Source organism: Schistocerca nitens, chromosome 9, assembly GCF_023898315.1.
Source record: "Schistocerca nitens isolate TAMUIC-IGC-003100 chromosome 9, iqSchNite1.1, whole genome shotgun sequence".
In the NCBI taxonomy this organism is placed as follows: Eukaryota; Metazoa; Arthropoda; class Insecta; order Orthoptera; family Acrididae; genus Schistocerca; species Schistocerca nitens.
Window position 1 is genome coordinate 401632230 of NC_064622.1, and position 9515 is coordinate 401641744.

Below are 9515 nucleotides of genomic sequence, written 5' to 3' on the forward strand. Positions count from 1 at the left end.
ATTGCCTTTGACAGTTCGTCACAAGGTGTAGCATATCTTCAAGTAAATGCTAAGGATATTGTTATAAGCATGACATCTACTCCACATGCTTTCATATTTTCGCATCACTTGAAGAGTCCAAAAATGTATAGTACATATACTGTAACAGTATATGAAGACATCACCAAGAAAACTTTTCCGACGCATAATACAGAAGAGCAAACTGCTAAGGATGAGGTCCCACTCAAATACTTCCATCACTCGTTTTCAGCTTACTGACCTGGGCAGCAACAGATAACTGTCTGTCACTGGAGACGGTTCATGCTTTCATTTTTCTACACAAGCGATTGCATGTGGAAACTAATCAGCATGTTCGTTCTTGTCTCTGCACTGTGATATAAAAAGTGTGTATACTGACATGGATTTACAATCTCAATAGGTGTTTCAGCACCTATGAAACGGAGCTGTCATTTTCGAGAGTACAAGCATTCACTGAAAACCATTAGGAGCTTTCACCGAGAACCGTCAGTGAAGTTTAAAATATTTGTTTCCGCCCGGGATCGAACCGGGGACCTTGCGCGTGTGAGGCGCACGTGATAACCACTACACTACGGAAACGCCGTGTGTTGTATGGCTTTTATTACGTTCAAAGAGGGAACACTTGACTGCTAAATTTTTCCTTTAATGAAATTTTAAATCATTTTCATAGTAAAATTTTTCAACACGGGTAAATGTGCACCATCGATTTAGTACAAATTTTCCATTTCAATAAAAGGAGTGTTTTATAAATTCCGAGGTTGGTTGGTTAGCGTGCCGGCTTTAATTACTAGGCAGTGATCTCCAACGGTTGACCTGAAACTAAATGCATTCTTTAAAGTGCGGTATTGGTATGCTTAACGAAGCCAGTTCTAATAGTGTGAAGTATACGATGACGAAAAAAGGAATGGAAAATGCAGTGATGAGATTAAAAGAAACGAAACTGAACGCGACGTACGCTAGACCCTAACTGCACAACATTTCTACAATATCAGCTAACACAATGCTCCAGTCAAAACTGACTATTAGTAACAGATTTTGTTAATGATTTCATACGAGTAGTGACATGTTTTCTAAAAAACTTAAGTAAATACTATTTATAGTTCAAGTTCAACAAAAAGAGTATTTCGTTTCGAACTATGCAAAATTGCCACGAGTGATGCGTAATACAAAATCTAATACAGGCGCAGATTCTGACTTCCATTCTGCTAGGGAGCACAGTTGATTCGTGACTGGATAGTTGTCCAAATCTGTTTCACATTTGCCGTCTGTTGGTCAGAGAGTGATAGCTAAATCCGCTCCAGTTTTTTCTACGCGGGTCGTTTGATAACTCTGGTAAATTTCTATGAAAGAATGGTACATACTTGTTGCGCCTACAAGGTTGGTAAGCTTCATTATTCGAAGGATCCTGCAAAGAATTTCAACAATGTACAGCGTACAATTCATTGCTGAAAGCAGCCTGGATTGGTCAGCGTGTCGAGTGCGATTGAGTATGGAGAAAACCGAGTTTCGTTATTAAACATTTTCATTCGAAGGTTTGGACCGCCGCAACAATCAAAACAGAACTGGAAGAATTTCACGAGGAATCCGCACCATCACTGAAGACGATTTACTTTAGGATTAATTAACTGAAACGTGGTCGGACAAATGCCGAAGGCTAGCGCGCTCCGGTCGTCTGCAGAATAAAAATTCGTAAGTTTGCTGAGTCTGTAGGCGTTCAACTGCTCGTGTGCACAATATCCTGCACGGAGAATTGGCGATGAAGATGCGGTTGCCGTGATCGCTCACAGTTGACCAAAAGTGCATCCGGCACAACATTTCAACATAATGTCTGGCAATATTTTCGCAATGCGCATAATGTTTTGCGCCGACTTGTGACTGTTGATGAAACTTGGATCCATCATTACTCACCCGAGTCAAAACGGCAACCAAAACACTGGACAAAACCTGGTGAAAGGTCACCGAAGAACCAAAAGACCATTTTGTCAGCTGGTAAGATTATGGACACTATTTTTTTTTTTTTTTGGGTTCCCAAGGAATAATCTTCATTGATTACTTGGAAAAAGACAGAATCATAGCTGTACCCTATTATGCTTTATCGTTTGAAAACTTGCATTGACGAAAGAAAGACCAAGACTGGCACGCAAAAAAGTGCACTTTCACCAGGACAATGCACCATCCCACACATCAGCGCTAGCAATGGAGAGAGTGCACGAACTGGGCTTTGAATTTGTCCCTCATTCATCCTGTTCACCAGACTTACGTATATCTCAAAGGAGACTATATCGGGAGGTAAGGTGAGTTGTTAACGAAACCAAACTTTTTTTCCTTCTTTTTTACCAGACTTATCAAACCACCTTCGTAGCTTTTGTTCAGAAGGCTACTTTCGCGCAGTACATTATCCACGTCTACGGTTACTGCCCATCCCCCTCCATTATCCCATGTTTCAACATGCCACAGATACCTAGGATTTTAATACTATAATGACAATAAAGTCAGTAAAATGTTTTAATATGATAATTTATTTCCGTCAGTGCTTACATCTTTGCTGTTGGACTATTTCAAAGATACTTTTCATATTAGTAATGTTGGTTAGACACAGACCGGCAACCTCAAAAAAAAAAGGTTCATCTATTCTCTATTTTGACTGCAGTTTCGTCTCCAGGTTGTCACGATGGTATCCTGTATTGACAATCGCCATATAACGACCACAGAAGTCCAGATTATGCTTCAACTTCTACAAACATATTTCTTACGTTGGATTCCATAGCCGCTGCGAACTCGTGAAAGGTTACGAAAACTGTTTCCAAGGGTTTGAAAGTTATGGCCAAAAATTTAAATTAGCTGGTTCATTAGGATTAGTTTCCGGATTAGAGGCCATTTTCAAGACATATAAAACAGATGTTATGTACCTCAATTGTCATATTCCTGATCGACACGACAAAGCATGTCTCCAAATCGTATTAATACGAAGTAAGTCTTCCTTTTGCTTTGTGTATCACTTGCGGCTGAAGACACGTGCTGTGTCTTAAATTATCTTTTCGACAGCTTCTTGTTATACGTATACCGAAAATAACGTCTAACGACAAGACCCGTCAGTCCTAATGTACTAGTAAAGGTAAATTTTTAACGATAAGCTTACAGTCCCAGCATAACTCTGGTTTTAGTCTTTACATTTTTAGGGAACAGCTTTGAAATGAGCATACTGATCTGGAGCCAACATGCGTTGCACCCATCGCACACTAAACGTCATTCAGGGTATTGCGCACCTGTTGACTGACATACCTACCACCTGAACAATTCCACAGATATGAATGAGTTGGTATTTATCACGATACGATTGATTTTACTAATTCTTTTTACAGACGATGTCTCAAAGGTTAGTTTTCGCTACGGCGACTGTGCGATTCTCGTATGACCAAGCTTCAAGCCTATTGACCAGTAATAAACAGTGTTGAGTGCCGGAGCAAAAGCCCCATCAACTCCACCTCAACTCAATTCGTCCCCCGTCAATATCGAAATGAATGACGCAGTAATTGTGTCAGAGACGGCAAAGAATTTGGAACAACAGTTGAGCGGAATGGATAGTGACTTGAAAACAGGCTACAGGCTGAAATACCAATAAAAGTAAAACAAGGGTAAAGCAATGTAGTCGAATTACATCAGGCGAAGATGATAGAAGTAGATTAGGAAATGAGGTACTGAAATTAGTTGATGAGTTTTGCTATATGGGCAGTAAAATAACTGATGAGAAAGATGAGCATTTCTGTAAAACAGGAATTTGTTAGCATGAAACATAGGTTTAAGTGATACGAAGTTTTTTTTCTGAAGTTGTCTGGTGTGCAGGATTGTACGAAATTAGAGGACGTACGATAAACAGCTCATGCAAGAAGAGAATTGATGCTTTTGAAATGTTGTGCTACAGGAGAGCTTTGAAAATTAGGTGGCTCCAGTAACTAATGAGGAGACACTGATTCGAATTGGGAAAAAAGTAGTTTCTGGCACAACTTGTCTAAAGGAAGGGCTCGCTTATTAGGACACATCTTGAAGCCTCATGGAATCGTCAGTTTGGTAATCGAAAGGGGGGGGATTGTACAGGAAGACAAAGACTTGAATACAGTAAGCAGGTTGTAAAGGATGTGGGTTGCAGTAGTTACGCAAAGAAAAAAAGACTGCACCGGATAGACTAGCTTGAAGAACTGCATCTAGTCTTCGAACTGAAGATCACAACATAACTGCACGATACTCGTCTTTATCTAGTACTACACCATACTCATCTTTATCTAGTACTACGGAACGGTGTAAACGGATTGCTTGCAGTAGCTTTCAGGATAAACCTGCATGTTTAACCAGTTAAATACCTTTACAAAATTGTTACGATAATGACGCTCACCAGCAATCATGCAGAATCAGAAAATTCCACGCTACTCCGCAGAAATTTACGAGACCTGTAAATCGACCTTTGTACACACGCTACACTGACAGGGTTTAACAAAGGTAGGTACACACCATTACTGCTAAAGCCATTGCGCTTGGAACTGAGAAGCATCCGTAGATGAGGCAGCATGACAGCGTCCCCCACTCAATCAGCACTGGATACTGTGATTTTTCGAAAATAGACCAGCTGCTATCGGCGCATCAGCAGTTCTGTTCACCTAAACTGGCAACCTGTCACTTAGTTTTGGCAATCATGAACTGTGTGGCTGGTCCCGGCGGAGGTTCGAGTCCTCCCTCGGGCATGGATGTGTGTATTTGTCCTTAGGATAATTTAGGTTAAGTAGTGTGTAAGCTTAGGGACTGATGACCTTAGCAGTTAAGTCCCATAAGATTTCACACACATTTGAACATTTGAACAACTTAGTTTTGTCCCACAAGAGCAAATAAAAGACTCAAGAGAGCAGTTTTCTTCATTGAAAAAAACGAGGAAGATAAGCCAGAGTCCAAAGACATGTCGAAATGGAGATCGTTAAAAGGCTAAGAAGAACGACTTTAGCATTGCGTCGAGAGTTCAATAAAAACCGAGTAACAGCTCAACTGGAACGAAATGGCTCGAGATCTCAAACTTAAATCAGGATGGTCGAATGTGGTTTCGAATCCTGCAACTTCCACAGACCAAACCAGTGCCTTAACACTGGGTAACCTCTGTTAGAGTCAACAAAAAAGCTGTGGCAATCTACATTAGTGTACTGCATTTCATATATTACAAACCACATTGCATTGCATTATGCAGGGAGTTTTGCATCAGCATTAACCACTTCTTTTCATATTCCAGTTGCTTAGGTGTGCCTCAGTGGGTGCCAGACTGCTAATATAAAAGTCCAGGATTCAGTCCTCAGTTGGTTCTATAACTTTTTCTGTCACTTAAGTAAAATGCTATTGAAACAAACTTTCGATTGGAGGAAAGCCTGACCTGGAGAGTGTGACGAATTTCTTCTGTACACCTCCCTACGAGCCTCAATTGCACTCTAATGTTATTCTCATGAGCCATGTGTAAGGCATGTGACGGTGGCAGCAGAATTTTACCGCAGTTTATCTCTTTACTAGTTCTCTAAATTTGCAGAAGTCGCCTTACTACAAACGATTAACATTTAGGTTGCCTGAGTATCACACAGACATTGCCGCCTGTGCTAAAACGCTCCTTACATTCCTTGCAATATTCTTTAGACATCTTCCATTTGGTCGATTTGGCGAACATCCCAGACGGTGGGGCAGTATCCTGAATAGGTCGCAGTTTTCAACACGCAGCATTTCTCTACAGTTATCGTAACAGACAGTAAGTCTTCCATTTGTGTTTCTTGCTGTTGATTTCAGATGTCTGTTGCACATTTTGTAGTGTTACTCCCAGGTATCTCACAGTGTCACAGATTCCAGAATTTGATGCAATGAGACCCTTTTGTATGTACGAATTATTTCTGATTTGTTCACGTTTAAGGAGGTAGCCATCCAGTACGCGAGGTATAAATTGTGCCTAAGAGTTGAGAGATATTCCCTGAAAAATCTATATTAATGAACTATGCAAGTAGTAGAGGGCATTTTCGAACATAAGCTGACAGTGACTTTGTACAGATAATGATATACAAACAAAGAACTGTTCACCACAATCACTCACAGTTTAATGTATAACAAGTTTTGAAAGTTGCTTTCTGATCTTCAGTCACTACATGTCTCCTAAATCGGCTGAGCGCTGTCTGTGTAATATTATGACAGGGGACACTCTAGAGATGTTACTGTGTTTACATATGCTTAATTTCGGCTGAAATTTTAGTGTATCAACACTAATCGTTGCTCTTAATGTTTCGTAACTTCAGTGTTTGCTCTAAAAACACCACAATAAAACCGTTAAGACAAACGTCAATTCAGTTGTAGAAGACACATCCGAAGAGAAAATATTAAGTCTTGGAAATGCTTTTTACAAAATTAATATTTTAAATTTTTAGTGATTACAGTTAACGATTTCTTCTTTTGCGTATCACTATTATATGAAGTCACAGTTAGTTCAGGCTCAAAATATCCAATTCTTCATTCTTTGGAACCTCTAGCAAAATGCGTTTGTCAAAATTTTTCGGGGAATGTCACTCGATTCTTGTACAGGATTTATTTTGGGCATAGTGGTTGCTAATCTTCCTTGATTGAGAGTAACTCCGAAATAATGTGAACAAACAAGATGAAAAACTCCGTAGCTTCAAATTACAGCATTAGCGGTAGCATCTGCAGTCTGATAAGTTTCAACTTGGAAAAGTGACAACGTGTTCATAGCAGTATTTTGCTAGACGTCTATCACTGAGTAACTCAGTTGTTAAAAGTCATTTGTTCGCTTCTCATAGGAGTTCTCTAGCACCTTTCATCCTAGCCAGCACGTAAAGCGGCTAACGAGTAACGCCTGATGAAGCGCAGAGGGGCAGGTCTGCAGCTGGCGTGCCTACGGCAGCACCATCTGGTAGCTGGCGCAGCTACTACGGCCACTACCCATGTGACGTGCGGCGCATTCCTGCGCGTGGAAAGCTGCGACCTTCGGCAAAGCAAACACTGTGCAGCCGCCTGGATAGACAGAGCTCTGCTGCACCCTACATTGCTCTCAAGCTACCGCCCACGTCTCGGCATGCATTTCCGCAGCAAGTGGTGCATACGACGGCACAACTAGGCTGGATGCAACCGGAGAATAGCCCCGCGTCCCCCGAAGTTGAGGGGCCCCTGGACACCCAAAAGAAAGAAACAAAAAACGGAAATATTAAAACGTGGAATGGGTAAGACTGTCATGTCAGACGATGTACTATTGAGCAGCAACATGTCTTTATTGAAACTCATTGAAAATCGTTTCAATAAAGACATGTTGCTACTCAATAGTACATCGTATGACATGACAGTCTTAGCCATTCCACTTTCGCAACAACTTCGTTAGAAAGAAGCCTGCTGCCACGTCTTTGGGCTGGCGTTTATCGTCACCATGGCAACCACTAGTTTGCCTATCGACGTTACAACAACTTCAATGGAAAGAAGCCTGCTGCCACATCTTTAGAACGGCGTCCAACTTCACCATGGCGACCAGTGGTTCCAAATGGTTCACTAACAGGCCTTGAGAGGGCAGTCCATGTTCTGTCAAAACGAAGTTCATTTATCCTACATGTTTAAATATTTTTAACGCTTCTTAACTGACAATAGCTGTTGAACAAGCTAAGTTTAGTGTGTGTTTATTTTCCTTTCTTGACAATGTTCTTTTGACTAAGAAATTTTACATTGTTATTCGACCTATAACCCATTTGTTAGTAATGATATCATTCCATCAGAAGTGGGCGGAGCCTCCATTACATATAGTAAGACGTGCACTGGTTTCTCCAGTAGAGATTTACCACCAGATGGAGGTTCTTACTCATTGGTAATTCATCGTTTTATAGCTTTATGTATTTTCTTTAATGTATGTAGCCCTCTAATAAAAGCTTTGTATACGACTTGTAGGTCTGAAGATGACCGCAGTAGTGGTCAAAACCGGTCACCGTAATAAATAAATTGTGATCCAAGACTGTTTTTGATAGTAAATATTTGTAACACAATCAGCACTGTTCATTTCCACAATGTATTCAAAAGTAATTAATGTGAAATCTTATGGGACTTAACTGCTAAGGTGATCAGTCCCTAAGCTTACACACTAGCGAACCTAAATTATCCTAAGGACAAACACACACACCCATGCCCGAGGGAGGACTCGAACCTCCGCCGGGACCAGCCGCACAGTCCATGACTGCAGCGCCCCAGACCGCTCGGCTAATCCCGCGCGTCTAAACAGGGGTTGAAGTCGAAGGTAAAATAAGTAGTCCAAAAATGTGATAATATGCATGCAGTAAAAAAAATAAAGACCCAATCGTCCGTTTCACAAAATAAAAAAATGTTATTTGTTGGTATTCGTGCGTTATGTTTACTCTCGGTTCCTTGGCAGTTTCTTACCAAATGTTGCTTTTTCTGGTACTATTCATATAGTACTCATTTTGAAGGTCGTATAACTGGATATCAACTTAATATATCCAATTAACTTTCCCTCGTCTAAGCTGCTCTGGTAAACAAACTTCCGTTCCGCACGTCAAAAGCGCTACGATTTGAATGGCGTTCAGTGTCGCGATACTTGCTACACCACACTACGTCGGAGCGAAACTAATCTACGCCGCACGGCGCACCGTTGTTGACCAGCTGCTCAACTTTGCCTCCATTGATTTCATAAATATATATCATCTGGTGGCGTCGTGCTGTGCCGTCTTGCTTCTGTGCAGTTCCGCTTAGTGTTATTTTACCTTAAGGGAGGTTTACTATCTTTTGGTTCAAAAAATCGATTTTTTTTAAATTGCGGTTTTGGATCCATAATAGTGTTTAGAATCCACCCCTGAAACGGTTTTTCCGAATGCGGAACGGAAATGTTTGTTATTCGCGGTTGAACAAAAAAATGCACCTGCCTGAAATAGGCCTTTCACGCACCAGTTTTTTTGGGAATTTCGACTTTGTAGCCGCGAAAAATTATTCTATGTGCTTGCCCAAGGATCAAGTGATCAAGGAGCTTACGACGTACTACGGCTTGGCAATCCGACGGCGTTCCAATTCGGTGGAACAGATGAAGAAGGCAATTTGGACAACGTATTTCCACAAGTGTTCGACGGATGACCACCCACAACACCAAAATTGTCCGGCTGGGGTAACTAGTTGGTGCAAATGGTGCATTGCAGAGACTACCGGACATCTGGACGAATATCAACACGACCAGCCGCTCTCCAAAGAATTATCATCCGATCGACGAGGTCCTTTCGGAGGACGAGTTATTGTACCGGTGCTTGGGAGGAAACACAAAATTCAAATGAAAGTTTGAACGCGTGCGTTTGGAAGTTAGCCCCCAAGCATTTGCATTCTGGTGCGAAGACTGTGGAGATTGCGACTTTCCTGGCAGTGGGCAGCTTCAATGAAGGGATTCGGCAGTTCTGAAGACCATGTCAACGATGGACGTCACCATGGGAGTATATTCG

At 41.3% G+C, this 9515-nt stretch overlaps 1 non-coding gene across 1 annotated transcript; it reads right to left on the reverse strand.

The window, feature by feature from the left end:
• Positions 1-524: 524 nt before the first annotated feature.
• Trnav-cac (transfer RNA valine (anticodon CAC)) lies at positions 525-597 on the reverse strand. Its single transcript has one exon. It is a non-coding gene; the product is annotated as a tRNA-Val (tRNA).
• Between the last annotated feature and the right edge of the window lie 8918 nt (positions 598-9515).